This window comes from Hylobates moloch, unplaced genomic scaffold (assembly GCF_009828535.3).
Source record: "Hylobates moloch isolate HMO894 unplaced genomic scaffold, HMol_V3 SCAFFOLD_8, whole genome shotgun sequence".
Classification (NCBI taxonomy): Eukaryota; Metazoa; Chordata; class Mammalia; order Primates; family Hylobatidae; genus Hylobates; species Hylobates moloch.
This window is the reverse complement of record NW_026652283.1, coordinates 47,338,116-47,353,541: the sequence shown is the minus strand read 5'-3', so window position 1 is coordinate 47,353,541 and position 15,426 is coordinate 47,338,116. Positions and strand designations below refer to the sequence as shown.

General features: G+C 54.9%; 1 protein-coding gene across 2 annotated transcripts in view; it reads right to left on the bottom strand.

Moving 5' to 3' along the window:
- Nucleotides 1-7,004: 7,004 nt before the first annotated feature.
- The window catches only part of LOC116473113 (fatty-acid amide hydrolase 1), a 123,203-nt gene continuing 114,781 nt past the window's right edge, over nt 7,005-15,426 (bottom strand). For both annotated transcript variants that reach the window (XR_009214649.1, XR_009214654.1), the window contains one exon: nt 7,005-7,277. The gene's annotated coding sequence lies outside the window, so the exon portion shown is untranslated. The remainder of the gene's footprint in view (nt 7,278-15,426) is intronic.

The following is a 15,426-nucleotide window of genomic DNA, read 5'->3' as shown; positions in this document are numbered from 1 at the left end:
CGCCGGTCCCACCCCGACGCTTGGCACCTGGGGTCCGTAGAGGTGACCTGGGGGCGCCCCGACGGACTCCCGTCCCCACTGTCCCTTCAAGGTTGGTATCGAGCTGCGCGCACACACACGCGCGCACACATACCTCTTCCCATCAGTTCCACACCTGCAACACTGCCACCCCCGCGCCACCACGCAGCACCACAGCCAGTACTCTGAACTCGCCGCCCACACACTCCGCGGGTGCGCTGGTTGGCGCTCCTAGCAGCCGCTCACCTGTCTGGCACCTAGATGTTGGCCTCTGGGCCGGGAGGCCACGGGCTGGAACTCGCGGCTTCACACACAGCACAGGCACCTGTCGCCGGGACTGGGGGGACAAACACACTCGGCGACCGGTCCACTTTGGGAAAATCTTGGGCCTGAGGTGGTTCTGCTCTTACCAGCGCTCTGCTCCCTCCAGGCGGGAACCCGCTCATAGGAAGAGGACGTTCCGGGGCCGGCTCTCAACCACGCAGAGGCTCGGCTTCCCAAAAGGTGTGTGTCTGAGCTGTGTGCCAGGGGGCAGGTGTACGCCCACACTGCCAGTGGATGCAGGGGTGGCAAGTTGCTGTATAGAGGCTCTGGGAGGCTCTGTGGATGTGGCTGTGTGGAGGTGGCTGGAGAGACCTTGGCCAAGTGTGTGTGGGGGGGGGTGGGGTGGGCGGGGAGAGGACACTGTGCAACCAGCCTTTGGCCTCAGTGGCTGCAACTGTGACTCACATGTTGAGTGTGCCCTTGTGACTGGTGCTCCCGTGACCACGAATCCATGTGCAGCTGTGGGGTTTCATATGGTGGTGACTTCTTTGTGTGTGTGTAGCGAGCCCTTGTGCAATTTTCAGCTCAAACGTAGCTGCAAATCCAGGTGGCTGTGCACAGGGTGGGCACACAGTCTTGGGACCAGAACAGCAGGACCCTGGTTCTGGCAGTCCCTCTGGTCTATAAGCGAAGCTCTCAGGTCTACCTCCTGGGAGCTGGGCTGCTTGCTTAGGGGCTCAGGCACTGGGAGGAGCTGGTGCTGGCTGGCCAGTACTGCTAGTAGATTTTAGAGCCCCAGCCTGGGTTGAGGGCGTCAGGAATTTTGGGCTGGGTGGGGCAGAAGGGGCTACAGGCAGAGTTGAGGGTCGAGGTCGATCTTCAGTCAGAGTTAGGGGCTGGGTGCCTCGGTGGGGTGGGGGGAGCAGTGGGCCTCAGAAGGGAGAGGAGGGGAGAGGAGGGGGCGGTAAGAGGATTAGGCCGCTTAGACCCTTCTCTCTCACCAGGATCCCCCACCCCCACCCCAAAGCTCCAGAAAAGATTTCTTCTGCCAAAGCAAAACCGTTTAGGCTCGATTTAAAGGGACAAGAAAGGCGGAGGCGGGGGTTTTAAATAACCTTTTAATTTCTCTTCAGGGATCCTGGCCCTGTGCGGGAGGGGAGTAGAGAGGAGGGGAGGGAAGGGGAGCCAAGGCTGTTTCTTTGGCTCAGATAATCGAGACTGCCACTAGAGCTCCACACAAGCTGAGGAGATGGTGGGAAGGACAATGTGCCCCCACCTGGCTGCCCTCCACACACAAACAGGCACACAGGTGATTCTGGAGAAAGCTGTAATCCCCTGCACACACATACCATCATCATTCAGTCACACATACAGACATGGGCCCAGGTGCACATGTGGAAGGGTCACATATGGAGAAACAAATGAGGGGGCACCAAAGTCCCTCCCTGCCATCCCTACTGGTGGAATGAGGAAGGCTTACTCAAGTAGGCCTTGTCCTCTCTGCCCTCCATCCCCAACTGGGGCTCCCCTTCCAGTAGGAGGGGGCATCATCTTTCTTTGCCCAGGGACTCAACTCCAACTTACCTCCTCCCTAGGTCCCCACCTCAGATAGCACAGGAGCTGCTGGGCAGGCTGGAGGAATGATGACCTCAACTCAGCCCGGGCCTGAGTGGGCCAGACCTGCCCGGGCTGGGGGAAGGGGGTTTGAGAACAGCACAAGTTCTGTTCGTTGGCTGAGGACTACTGAGGCAGTAGGGCACGGGGCTCAACCAGGTACCCACTCTTGGAAGGAACTTGTCTGCCACACAGATTCTGAGTCCAGCTGGGGAAATCCTTGCTTGCCTCCTATCCCAGGCTACCAAGGCCCCCACCCGTGCCAGCTGTCCCCAAGGTCTGGAGGTGGTGTGTGGCTGGGTGGGCGGTATGCCCTGAGCCTCATGATACAACCAGGCCTCCACAGGCTCAGATCCCCAGATATCTGGAGAAGCCCACACTACCAGGCCAGACCCAACTTCACAGAGACACACAGACCTCCATATAGGGGGACACCATGGACAGAGAGAGCTGCGGTCACTCACTCACTTCCTACCCCCACACATTTCCAAAGACATTGCAGCCCAAGGGCTGCATTCAGGGCTGGTTGTAGATTCCTGGGTGTGGGGACAAAGTTTGAGAGGAAAACAAAAATCCCTAGCAAGCTCTCTTGCTGAGATGGAAAGTCCAGAGGGAAACAGGACCGAACAGGGAAAGGGAACACGTCCTTTAGGGAGGCCTGAGTGATGGGAAGCTTGATGTGCCACAATGTGGGTGGGTTTTAGTGATTTCACAAAACCATTTTGAAAGTGCCACCGTCTAGACAGGAATTAAGAAGTGGAAATGGTTCAGGGCCTTCCTCCTGGAGTCTCCCCACCTGCCTGCCCACGGCTGTTGCTGATGCCTTCAAAGGGCTTAAAAGAAAGGCATCCCCTGAGGAACTGGGGACCTGTCCCCAGTATACTTTCCTGGGCTGCTGGGACTGGGAGTGCAGGCAGTGGTGCATTTCTGGATGTGGTTTTATATTTGTTCAAATTCATTATCCTGTGCTATGAGTATATGAATACATTTAAGTATATACTCCTATATTTGTGTGTAATATATGCATATACACGTTTACATGTGAATGTAGACTGTGCTTATGTGGATTGTGTGAGTTTGTAAATTCCTAGGTGTGCGTGTGGTGTGTGTGTGTTTTGGGGGAGATGTTTCTAAGTTGGACCAAGGGGGAAGTGGGTAAGGGGTGAGTTAATTTAGGAACTTGGGAAAACTAGGTGCTCACCGTTTCCAACTGGTCTGGAAATGCAAAGAACACAGGGTCCCAGCTGTCTGCCTGGAACCATTGTAGGGGCCTAGGTCCCCTTGAAGTCCCAGGGCAGGCCCCAGCCCCACCATCGCTGGTCTCTGAGCTCAGTTTAGAGTAGCAATGTCAAACCCAATCACCCTACTCACACCCCAACTCTGTCTGTCTGTCTGTCCCTCTCTCTCTGTTTCTCCTTAGCTTCCCCCTTCACCCCCACGGAGGCTCCCTAGCAGCTCACAGCGAGGGTTTGGGGCGGGTGAGAGGGGTTGGCGAATGCCCCATGGGGCCGCCCTCTCAGAACCTCCGGGCCGGCAAGGGATGTCCTCGAAGAGCGGGAACACCGGGTTGCGGGGCTTGAGGGCGGGGCCCGGCCCCTCCCCGCCCCTTCCGGGGGACCCACTGCCCTCTGCGTTCAGAGGAGGCTGGGTCCGGGTTCGGGTGGGGGACGCGAGTCTCAGTCCCCATCCTGGGCCCGCTCCCGCCCCAACGGCTGGCGCTCCCCGGGGCAGTGGCTGGGTGGTGGGCGGCTTACAGCTAATTCGGGAGTTAATGGCGGCGGCCGGGCCCCCCGCGGCCCCCTCCACCTCCCACCTCTACCCGGGGGCCCGGCCGCGGGCCGCCCGCATCTGCGCGGTCCGCGGCGATTCATCATCTTGATCCATGGCGCGCGCTGACGGCGGCCCCGGCCGCGCTGACAAGACTAACAAAGCAATTTGCCACGAGCCATCTCCTGGACAGGTTATTAGCGCGGCCGCCGCTTAAAGAGCCCTCCCCACCCCCACTCCCACCCCCAATCCCAGCGCAGGGCAGCTACCGCTCTGTCCCCGCCCTCCGACGGCTACTCCCCCTCACCGCTCAGAGATACCCCCGCTTGTTCCTGACCCTCTCCGACCACCCAAAAGTCACCCCCCACCACCACACACACACACCCTGTTAGTTGCATGCACGTTCCTTCCTTCCCTTGCTCTAGCTGCTACCTGCTCCACTCCCACCCTCCAACCCCGGTTCTTCAAATACCCCACATGCTCCCAGCCTTTCCCCCAATACTCCCAGCCTTTCCCCCAATGCTACCTGACCCATCTCCTCCTCACCTCGAGAACGTCCTGACACCCAGAGGGCCTCCCCATTTTTGCGCTCTCCACCCTCATCCCGCCAGCCACCCCCAGCAGAAAACTCTATTTATTCGCAGCTTTGGAGTGGGGGGTCTCCTGTAGTGCCTTTGAGCATGCTGAGTTTCTTCTGACCACTCTTGCCCACAAGTAACTGTACTGTGAAGGGCAGGTAAGGTGGCCTTCAACCCCACTCACCCCGTGCCAGCTAGGGCGCTCCTGAGCATAGTTCCAGCCCCCCAACCCACATCTAGGCAGGCTGCCTGCAGGAAGGCCAAGGCCTGGGCTTCCTCTCCGGCTGCACCGGCTCTGGGAAGTAAAGGAGACCAAGAGAAAAGGGAGTTCCCACTAAGCAATGCCCCTCCCACCTGGAGAAGCAGATGTGTAAGAGGGCTTTTGGCTGGATCTGTGTCTCTCTCTCTCTGTCCTTTTTTTTTTTTTTTTTTTTTTTTTTTTTTTGAGATAGAGTCTCACTCTGTCACCCAGGCTGGAGCGCAGTGGTGCGATCTTGGCTCACTGCAACCTCCACCTCCCGGGATCAAGCGATTCTCCCTCCTCAGCCTCCCGAGTAGCTGGGATTACAGGCGTCTGCCACCACGCCCAGCTAATTTTATTTTTGTATTTTTAGTAGAGATGGGGTTTCACCATGTTGGCCAAGCTGGTCTCAAACTCCTGACCTCAAGTGATCCACCCGCCTCGGCCTCCCAAAGTGCTGGGATTACAGGCATGAGCCACTGTGCCCAGCCTGAATCTATATATGTAATATGAGTATGGTACACATTCTCATCCCCAAAGGCAGAGTGACTATTTGATGGTCTCAGACAGAAGTCAGTTTTTTGAAGGAATTCTCTGGGTAGAGAGGATGTGGCCTGGTGCTTTAGATGTACTACACAGATCTGTGTGAAGGGACTGGATGTGCACCCCTTCACTTGGGGAACACCCAAGTGTGTATCTGTCTGCATAAAGCCAAGTGTCATACGTGTGTGTACATTCACACATGGTAGGGGGGTCAAGTGTGTCCCCCTACATACATGTGCCGAGAGATTGCCTTGTGTTTGTGTGCACTGAGGACTAAGTGTGTCCCTTGTGTGTACAAGGAGGCCTGGGAAAGGCCTGAGTGTGGCACATGTGTGAACATGCCTGTGTACACCTGGGGTAACTGGCCTTCAAACCAGGAAAGAGCCCCCACCTCCTTGTTCACTCTTCTCTCAAATCCAGCCTCAGCATTCCCAAACTGTCAGCCTCCACAGAGTGCTGGGGAGAGGCATGGCCCTCTGAGAGCCTGGGGGGAGCTCCCGAGGGGTCCGGACAGAGGAGGCCCACTCTATCTTTGGGGCGGCTGGTCTTAAATCTCCACCCAGGTTGGTGCTGAGGGCCCAGGGTGGAGGCAGGGGGATGTACCATGTGCCAGGAGTCTGGCTTTTTTCTTTTCTTCCAGCCAACCAGGCCACATCTTCACCCGAGGCGAGGCCCAGCTCTGTCACTGCCTGCGCCACCACCGCGTCCCTGACGTGAAATATGGGGGGCGCAGGCCGCGCTGGGGAGATTTGTCATCTGTGCTCAGCGGGTGACTCTATCTGCAGACTATTAGAGTATAAAATATATTTTACAAGAGTTTTAGCTACAGGTGACTTGCTCTTTATTACTAGATGTGGGCAAAATCAATACTTCTGTAACTAAAAGATCATTTATTTTGCTTTTTGAAACATTTTTCAACAGGGGCACTGGCTAAGCTTGCAAAGCTATGATTAAGAGTTATGGTAGTGCCGGTTTCCCTTAACCCTTTAAGGACCACAGCTCAGGCACACCTCGGGCTGTTGCCTGGCCATGGAAACACAGACACACAGATACACATCCCAAATGCAGCAAACACAGACGCAAACACAAAGTGCACGGGGCCCCCACCCTGATAAAGCCATCATGCAGATACACATATTTCATACATGTATACGCTCTTCCAGATACACATAGAAATATAGCTGCACACATACTCCTCCCAACCCAGAAACCCACAAATCAAATGCACCTGCACACAAATGCATGCTACTTGAAGGCCCCCGGCACACGCTACACACAGATACCTCCCATTCTATGTCTGCACACACTCACGTGTACACACTGTGACACTGAGATGTGCAGTCACATTGTGCTAACTTCCGACACTAGGTCAGTGGCCAGCCAGGGGTAGGGACTCTGAAAGGAGGTTGGAAGATGCTGAGGAGTCCCACAGATGCAGCTGTGGCCACTACAAGCAGAGAATGGAGAGATCCCAAAAGATGGGATCTGTGGAGCCTGGGCCCTACTATGGCCAAGGCCCAGTTCTCCTCAATTCCTCATCCCCAAGACAGCCCTGCCCCTCTCACTGTCAACTAAAGCAAGGGATGGTTTTTCCTGGAAGGAACCAGCCATATAGGAAAGCTATGAAGTATGACTCCATCAAAGCTGCTTGTACACCTGCTTGTGACACCTGGCCTGGCCCTGGGTGAGTTGAGAATGATTAAGATTAAGAATTAAGAATGATTAAGCAGCAACATGCCATCCTCAGCATGGCATCCCCTAACTGGATTGGAGGTGTCCTCTAGCCATTATCGGATTCAGATAATCTGCATTAGCCCAGTTGTTATTTACCTCAGGGTTGGGAGAGTCATGGGGGAGACTGTGACTTAACCCACCCACAGGCTAAAACTCTAATGATGAGATTCCCAGTAGTGAGACTGGTGAGGTTTATCAGTTATCCATTGCTGCATAACAAATTACCCCCAAACTTAGTGGCTTGCAACAAATATTTATTGTATCATAGTTTCTGAGGGTCAGAAATCCAGGAGCAGCTCAGCTGGGTGGTCTGACTCTGGGTTTCTCATGAGGCTGCAGTCAAGCTGCGCTGTCCAGGGCTGTATCATCTTCAGTCTTGATTGATGGGAGCTGGAGGGTCCTGTTCTAGGAAAGTTCACTCACATGGCTGGCAGTTAGTGCTGGCTGTCAGCTGGGGTGCCTCAGTTCTCTTCCATGTGGCCTCTAGGAGTATAGCCTGGACTTCTTTATATGGGTGGCTGAGATGGATCAGAGAGAAAGAGACAGAGAGAGAGTGAGAGAGAGGGACACAGGCGGGGGGGGACAGAAGCTGTAGTCTTTTATAGGCTAATCTCAAAAGTGACATCCTGCCACTTTGTCATATTCTATTCATTATAAGCAAGTCACCAAGTCCATCCCGTATTCAAGGAGAAGAGAATTAAGCTCCACCTCTCAAAGGAAGAAGTATCAAGGAATTTGTGGGCGTGGTTTTTTTAAACTGCCACAATGGGGCAAGGAGACATTACCATTTTACCCAGTGTCTGCAAGATGCCGACCACCTCTTGATGTCTCCAAATCCCAGGAAAACCATGGCGCTATCTTGAAGTTGGAAGGGTATGGCCAAGGGTTGGTGGGAACTCTGAAGCATCCCTTGCTTAGAACCACAATACAGCATTACAGCGTGCATGGTAATTGAATGCATGGACTCTGGAGCCAGACTGCCTGGGTTCAAACTCAGGGAGATGAGGGAGGGATGCTCCCTCACCAGGCTCTGTTACTTACTAGCTGTGACCTTGGGCAAGTCAACCTCTGTGCCTCAGTCTTCTTATGTGGAAAATGGGGGAAATAATCATGCTTACCCCCTCGGGTTGTTATAAAGATTGTGCTAAATGAGTTACCACTTAGCACCGTGCCTGGTATGTGGGAAATGCCACATAAGTATCAGCTAATACTATCAGTTCTTCACTGTCATTGGCAACCCCCTCCCTGCGAACACTTTCTCACAAGGGATTTCTTGAGCTTTGATGTTCCTCAGGCTAATCCCATATACCCACTACCACCTCCCCAATTACTCTGGACCCCTCCCTATGACCAGCCCCACAGCATGACCTAGCCAGGGGGCCAAGCAGAGGGGCTGGGCTCCGTGAGCTCCATTTGACCCTGCCAGCCCAGCACTGCCTTTTGTGGCCTCTCTGGGAATGTTGTGCAATATCTTGGCCACAAACATTTTACGAGCAAGAGGACAGGGAGAAATTTTCCTCTATCGACCACAGTCAGGGTTGCTCCCTCCCCCTCCTCTCCGTAAGTCTCCTTGCCAATGAGAGGGCCAAGGCCAAGGCTGTCCTCTCAGCAGAGCCCCCAAAGCAGCAGCCCAGTCTCAGGAGCCCCTTTCCCAATCTTCCCAGCACTAGACCTGAAACAACTACCCCCTCCCCCACTCCATCCCAACACAGAGGAGTAGGCAGAGCTGTAATCTAGGAGACCTGAGTGCATAGGGCCTAGGAGCCTTAGCTCCCTGGGGCAGGGAACCTCTCCAAGATTGCTTGGTCTAGGATCCCCAAAACATTTTCATCCAAATACCAATAAATAAGAAAAATAACGTTTTTATAGGAAAATTTTCATAAAGCTACATCTATTCAATTTGAAGGTCTATCCTCTCTATTCTGGGATTATGTCTTTTTTACTTTTTTGATTCTAAAATATCCTCTTTTCTATAAAATGATGCTGACAGCAGTTAGTAGTTTTCCATCTGTGCCCTTATATGGCAAAATTAATAGCTGGCAATTTTATTCTGGAACTCATATTTAAAACATTTTTTGCTGGTCCATGAAATGCAAACATGTGAAACACCATTCTCTTCTACATAGGAAGCACAAAACTGCCCCTTCCCCATCAAGAACACCTGCTGACCTCTAGCCTGGGTTCAAATACCTGGTGAAAAGGGGGAGCTCACTACATCCCTGCCTCAGCTTGGCCAGCAACTTGGTGTGACCTGAGGCAAGCCCCTTCTTATCCCGAGCCCTGGTTGGTCTCCCCATCTGCTCAGTGAGCAGTGCAGACTGATGTTCCTTCTCACTCTGTGATCTAGACCCACTCCAACTGCTACCCTGAGCCCTGAAGCCCTTCTTGCTCTACTCCCTCGTCCACCTCCACCCTGAAATGACCACAGGTGGATGCTGATATGCTGGGCCAGGCTGGCTGGGCCTGGGATGCTCCCTTACCAGGTTTGACTGGGGACACAGTCTCTGAGCTGGGGCTAGGGGGGTCAGAGGGGTCTTTGGCCTTTGGCCTGGGGGACCCTTTGGGATGCGACAGGGACAGAGAAAAGGATTTATCTCAGGGGCTCGGCCTGCACTGAGCTCTCGGGACCCCCTCCCCTCCCTGCCCCTAAGGCTTGGCTGGAGCACAAGGGGCCCCTTTGTGGGGCCTAATCTCAAAGCACTTCGGCTTTAGCGACCTTCAGGGATGAAAGCGCCAGGAGCTAGCGGCCGGGAGGTGGTGTGGGGGCAGCCCTGCTAATCCCTGCGCTTTTGCCAAACAAAGCTGCCAGGAGGGGCTGGCTCCCGGGAGATGATCCAGAGAACCAATTCCCCGAGCCTAACCCGCTCTGACAGCCCGACAAGGAGAGGCCCGCTGCCCGCCCCCATGGCCCCAGCACAGCCACAGGGGCTGAGGGAGGCCTGGCCCGGGACTGTTGGGCACATCCTCCCATCCACCCATGGACATCCTTCTCTGTCCGTGAGCACGTTTCTCCACTTCCTTTCCCCCCATGGCAGCTACACTGGCCTGCTAGTTCCTGAGCCTCCAAACACCTTAACCTGGTCTCCTCAGGCCCTACCACGCTAGCCCCCTAGGACCTCAGTTCTTAATTCTCAGCCCCTAAGTTTCCCAAGATCCAAAATCCTCAGCCCCTCCCAATATCATCCCATTCCTTAGTACCCCAGACTCCCAGCCCCTCAGCCGCACAATATCCACCTCTCCTGATTCTGAGCCCACATTCCTTAACTCTCCATCTCACAGCCTTTCAGCTTTTCTCCCCCAGTTCCCCACCCCAGGCTCCACAGAATGCCAGCCCTGTTCTCCCAGCCCTTCCCCTCCTGGGCTGGGCAGACACCCCTGCCTTTCCGTGGGATGCATCTGGCTCACTCTGCCCTGTGCCATTCCACCTGACCAGGCTTCCCAGTACCCCAGGGACCCAGACCTGTGCTCAGTTTGGCCATGAGAAGACGGAGGAGGGAAGTGATTCTGACTCAACCCAGATTAAACCTGTGTCGTGTACCAGACACTCTCTCCACCCATGACCACTTTGAACTCCTGATGCTTCATTCCGGTCTCACAGGTGAGCAGCATCACGGCCAGAGGAAGGGGCAGGGGTCTCTCCTGGGCTCCATGGCTTGAGAAAAGCAGCCCAAAGGGCTAGTTTCTTAGGAAAGAGGGTGTTAACAGGGCTGGGCATTCTGCTGCCCCATCGCTCTCCTAAGCTGAGGAGACCCAGGATGCAGAAACCTCCACTAGGCTCAGAGAGGGCCAGGTGCCAGGTGGGTCACCCAGGCTGGCAGGGGCCACTGAGGAGCCAGGATGGCCTTGGAGCCCACAGGGGAGGAGGTGGGCAGGGCAAGAGGGTGGATTCCCAGGAGAGAGGTGGGGGCCAGGCCAGCCCAGAGCATTTTCCCACCATAGTTTCTGCTGTCTCCACTCCACTAATCTGATTACGATATTTACCAACCTCCCATGGCCTACTTGGGAGGGGTGGTGTGTTACACTGAGAATCTCAGTTCCAATTCCCAGCATCATGGGAGGCCCAGAAAGGTGTTTATGGGACCTAAAATGACTGCACCAGGCCGTTCCTCCTGCCTGCAGTCACAGGGATATCTGAAAGACCCCTCCCCATCAAGTCTAGCCTTCTTCAGGAAGTCTCCCTTGCCACCCTCTGTGTCCAGGTTCCTGGGTCCTCTCCAGTACATTGGGTTCTCATGCTGTCCCATCACACTATTAATGTACTATAATAATTATATTATTCAGACCTGAGGCAGTGCCTCCCTTCCTGAGGATAAAAACTTTAATAGTGAGTTTGCAGGCACTGAGGACAAAGAGGGTGGTGACGCAGGCCCCAGAGGGCTACTCCACCTAATTGGCATCAGCGTCACACACAGTTGCTGTGGCCTCACACTCAGGCTCAGCTCCTCCCTCAAAAGTGGGGTAGGGGAGCACTGAAACACTCGTGTCAGGACTCACCGAGAAAAGAGACCAGACTGTGGTGTCTCTCTCATACACACTCACCTGTGCACACACTGTGAATGCACCTGCTGTCACACTGTCACATAGGGAGGGCTCACTCCTCCCAGACCCTTCTCCCTCCTCTGTGCTAATTAGCACGGGACAGGAGGTCTATAGGGAACGCCTTGGGCTTGCTCCCTTCCAGAGCTGGTGTAGGTTTGAGAGTTCCCTGGAGCGAGGACGCTGCCTGTAGATGAGAGGGGGATTCTTTGTGGGCTGGGAGGGAGACTCTTACTCCTTCTCTAACCCAAAATAGGACCATCTAAGAGGCAAGATGCCAGCCTCCCTGAGGATTGAGGACAGAGGAGGTAGCGCTCCCCAGGAAAACCAAAATGCCTTTTTTTCCTCCCTCTCCTCCAAGGGTCTAAATCCCAAGCTCATTCATCCCTTGCAGGATTTCAAATAGAGAGGGGTTTTTTGAGTAACCGATAAGGGTTTCTTTAAAAAGCTAACAATCCAGGACCAACTTCAGACTGGGAGAAAGCTTGCCCCTACTGAGGGTCCTAGGGTTCCACCCACAATGTACTCAACACTTACCCCTTTGGGTAATTCCAGCCGGAGGGTTGAAGAATAGGAACAAACCAGACGTCACCAAGGATCGGCCGCCCCCTGCTGTCTGGCTCTCAGAACTGCACCCTCTCCTCTGGGTGCCCCTCCCAGGCTCTTTATGTACTCCCGCAATCACACAAGGCCTTCGCCTCTCACCTCCACATGCCCATGGTTGGGTCAAAAAAACCATTCTGCCTTGAGGTTCCAATTCCCCCACTGGCAGTTGCCTCGAAAAGGAGAGGGCCAGGCTGAGGTAAGGGCAGCGAGGTTGGAAAGATGGAGTTTCAAAGGCTGAATCTTGACTTTTCCACTCCTAAGTTACAGACCGGGAGGGAGAGACCAACACGGGAAACAGGAGAAGTCAGTCTGGGGCAAAGTGGCCCTGAGACTGGAGAGGAGGGGCAAGGGAGAGGGATCTGATGAAGGAAGAGAGAGGGGACAAATCAGAGGGGCACAGGTGAGAAGGGCCCAGAGACATGGCAGGTAAAGTAGACCCAGGTGACAGCGGAATGGAGATATGGGCACAGGTGAGGGCACAGGTGGGCTGGGGGAGAGAAAAGGGGGCAGGGAAGGCATAGGGAGGCCTCCAAGGCACCCCATGCATAGCAGTCAGTGCCCCCTGCCGCCTGCCATCCACTGGTCCACATCCAGCTCTGCATGTCCAGCCCTGAGGACTGCCAGCCTTGTGACTGATGGCTAGCCCCCTGCTGGGGGCACTGAGGGTGGCCACTCAGCAGAGGCAAACAGCTTGGACATCTGTGGCCTCTGGACTATGAGACATGGTGGGGGCAGTGGGCAGAACAGATTGAGTTCAGTGCCATGGTCTGAGGCCCAGACCTGGCAGGGGTCAGGGGAGGTTTGTGAGCCAGGCTTGGCTCCTCTCCCTCCCTCTCAGCCCTGTCCCAAGGGTCCTCTCTCAGGCAGGCCCAGCCTTTCTCTCTTGTTGTGAAGCCCAGAAGGGAGCTTTGTCCAGCTGGCCCAAGGCTCCTAGCCTACCAGGCACCCTTCAGGACAGGACAGAACCCTGCCTTCCAGCCCCTCCGTGGTGTACCCCAGCACACACAATCAGGCCCAAGAGCCCTCTTTCTTTTTTTCTTTTCTTTCTTTCTTTCTTTTTTTTTTTTTTTTTAAGACGTCACTCTATTGCCCAGGTGTCACTCTATTGCCCAGGCTGGAGTGCAGTGGTGCAATCAGTCACAGCTCACTGGCAGCCTCAACCCCCACCTACCTACCCTTTCCCGGCTCAAGCGATTCTCCCACCTCAGCCCCCCAAGTAGCTGGGACTCTAAGTGTGTACCATCTGTAGTCCCAGCTACTGGCTAATTCTTTGTATTTTTAGTAGAGACGGGGTTTCACCATGTTGCCCAGGCTGGTCTCGAACTCCCAGGCTAAAGCAATCTTCCCACCTTGGCCTCCCAAAGTGTTGGGATTCCAGGTATGAGCCACTGTGCCCAGCCCCAATCCCACTTTCTACTCTGCCTTATTTTCTTCTATCCACGTGGTGCTGTGTATGCATGGGTGGAAGGAGTATTAATTAGACTATGCTTATAGACTGTCCAGCCCCAAATTCATAACTTTTACCCCCCAAAGCATTGATCTACCCAGTCCCCTGAGGGACAGAAGCTGACTTCATCATCCCCTTTTCTCAGCCAGGGCCTTTGTTTTTGTTTTTTTTTCTTCGTTGTTGTTATTGTTTTGTTTTTTGAGATGAAGTCTCGCTCTGTCGCCCAGGCTGAAGTGCAATGGCCAACATCTGCCTCCCAAGTTCAAGCGATTCTCCTGCCTCAGCCTCCCGAGTGGCTGAGATTACAGACATCCGCCACCACACCCAGCTAATTTTTGTATTTTTAGTAGAGATGGGGTTTCACGATGTTGTCCAGGCTAATCTCGAACTCCTGTCCTCAAGGGATCTACCCACCTTGGCCTCCCAAAGCGCTAGGATTACAGGCATGAGCCACCGCGCCTGGCAGGCCTTTGTTGAGGGGCTGTTGTGGGGAGGCAGACTAGGGTAAGCCATGTGGGTAACTCACCCATGGTCACGAGCAGATGATGTGGGTTGGAACCTGGGTGTCCTGCACTCACCCAGGGCTCCTTCCACTATCTCCCCTGCTTCTCCAGGGCCCTGTAGTGGGTCCAGCCATCCACCCCCAGACTCTTATAACATTTCCACACGCATACTATACATCACTCAGAAGATCTGTGGCCAGGAGGAGGGATGAAGGCCCAGGTGAGCAAACGAGACCTACCTTCTGGCTCCAAAACCCTGGGAGGTTGTCTTGGTTGTGGGGTGAGGGCCTCGGAGGGGTCTTGGTCTAAGGTAAATCTTGGTCTAAGGTAAGTCCTGAAAGACCAATCAGTACTCCAAATGAGGAGGCACTTAGCAATGAGACAGGCAGCCCAGGGAGGTGCTGAGCTTCCCATGCCAAAGAGAGTTCCAGGTGAGGCCAGAGAAGGAAGGCTGGATGGGATGCTTCTTGAGGCTCCTTAGACCTGATGCTCCCAGGGAGCAACGGGAAAAATCACCCACCTTCAGACAGACCACTTGCTCCCCTACTCCTCTTCCTCCCCAGACACATGGTCAGAAGGAAGTGTCTGAGTGGCCTCATTTCTTCAGATTCCCCCTCCTATCCTCATGTCCCGCCAAGAGAGCCTCGTGTCTGGACTTGAGGATGGCTTAGCCTAGCCCCACCCCCGCGCAGCTGCCTTCCTTCCTGCTCCCCACCCCAGCAGCCCCCAGGCCTCTTGCTGTGCCTGGCTGAGCAGGGATGGGGACGCCAAGGGGCTAGGGAGGGGGCTCATCAGCGGTTGCGCTGCTGCTAATAGAACATCCTCGGCCACATCCTATTACTGCACACACCCTCCCCAGCCCCCCAGCCTGGCTGGCCTGTGCCTCTCTGCGGCTCCGGGGACCAGGCATCAGATTGGAGTCAAGATTCCGAGAGTGTCATTTGCCGCCGTTGATGATGTTGATAATAGGGACGCGCTGGCGGGTGGAGGGCGGCGGCACAGAGGCGGATTCTCTATTAAGGCTTCCCCTCAGCGCAGCAGCAAGAAGCTGGCCAGAGTCGGCACTGGGCGGGCGCGAGGCGGGGAGGTTCTCAGATGGGGTGGGCAGCTTACCTCTGCTGCTGTGTGCTCCATTAGTGCAGATCAGGCCCTGGCATGGAGCGTGCAGACTTGGTAGTTATGGGGTCAGAGAATGCCAAATCGCAGGGAAAAGGTGGAGAGCCAGTGGAAAACTCTGCCCACCCCTCTACCACACAGTGCCCCCGAGTCTGCCTGTTTCCATTCCACTTCACTGTCTGGGACCTACAAGCCCCAGCTGCTGGACAGAAAATGAGGTCCTTGCTGTCTTCCCTGCTCTCAGAGCTCAGCCTCGTAGCAGCAGCTGCAAAGCCCTGCTGGGAGCTGGGCAGTGGGTGTTCTTGTAGCCGGCCTTCACTGCACCGCAGACACCACCACCTTCACCTCCTCCATCACCACTTCACTGCTGCCTCCTTCTCCTGTTATCACCACAGCCACTGCTGCCCAGGCCACCTCGACCATGGTCTCCACCCCCAGCCCTGCTTCCACAAGGACACC